Source organism: Acyrthosiphon pisum, chromosome X (genome assembly GCF_005508785.2).
Source record: "Acyrthosiphon pisum isolate AL4f chromosome X, pea_aphid_22Mar2018_4r6ur, whole genome shotgun sequence".
NCBI classification, from domain to species: Eukaryota; Metazoa; Arthropoda; class Insecta; order Hemiptera; family Aphididae; genus Acyrthosiphon; species Acyrthosiphon pisum.
In genome coordinates, this window is record NC_042493.1 from 45,449,288 (window position 1) to 45,450,615 (window position 1,328).

The following is a 1,328-nucleotide window of genomic DNA, read 5'->3' on the forward strand; positions in this document are numbered from 1 at the left end:
TTAAATTAAATTTGTATAAAAAAATGACGAATAAATATATTGTCCGATATTGTGAGTACCCATATGGTATACGCATAGGTGAGTACCTATATAACGTGTCTCCTTCACCGATCGATACGTTGACTGATAGGCACGTTATAGTAACGTTGGACGGTCGTGCCGCTGCGTTCTCGTATGTAAAAAAAAAAACGAAATCTAAGAATTTCCCAAGTACGTTTTATTACAGTTTAGTAGGATTTTCATTAATATTGTTAATGTCTGAAAAAAGTCATTGGGTATTCAAATGTGTTCACTTGAATGGTCAAGTGACCCACACCACCAATAATATTAAGAGTATTGTAGGGTTGTGCATATTATGTGGTATATCTGATAGCTAACAATATGGTATGAAATTGTAATAAAGAAAAACATTTACTTGGAGAGCTTACATAATATTGTAATTTGACTTTTGAAATTTGAATCATTATATAGAAATATACCTATATAGGTACCTACATGATTCATACGGAGTCTGTATACTATTATATGGTTTATTATTTAGTATTTAGTACCTAAAGATTGTTATAAATGTATATCTTATGTATGTACCTGTATTAAACCTAACTAAGGAAGAAATTACAAATAAAAATTCTTAAATAAGAAATGAATATGTAGTATAGGTAGATGATTATATTTTAGATTTATTGTTTGTAAATCATCTAGTGATTTCCGATAAAACGTGTATATTAAAGGTATATGCGTCCTTCTATGGTGTTATCAAAATCTATAATAATTCCTGGAGAGCATCTAAGAACCGAAACCTTTAGTGGAACCATTATATTTTTCACAATCAGAATTCATTTACATAAACAATAACTTTCTTGGTTCTATTATGATTTTATTGGTTTTAAGAAATAGCTGAAAATTTTCTTTAAATTTAGTTTTATTTTAACAAATTTAGCTCCATATAATCACGTCATACTACCGACAGTGATTATTTTTATCTATAAAATATTTTGCGTTGCAATTCTGCACTCGTAACATAACGAACGTAGGTACAAAAAACAATAATGTGTTTTTCCAACGAGTCATTTTTAAATACCTTCAAATAATAAGTTATTTAGGTGATAATTTGTTTTGCACAAAATACGGGCTTATCAATAAAATGCATTATCGAATGATTTCAGTTTAGCCTAAACTACATCCTTGGAAAGTATCTACATAGAAATAGGCGGAAGTAATGGGTATTACCAAAACGTCCAAAACTACGAAAACAATTATTATAATGTAAAAATTACATTAATTTGAATACTGAAGTAAACAATTGATCTACATTATAGAGACGCATA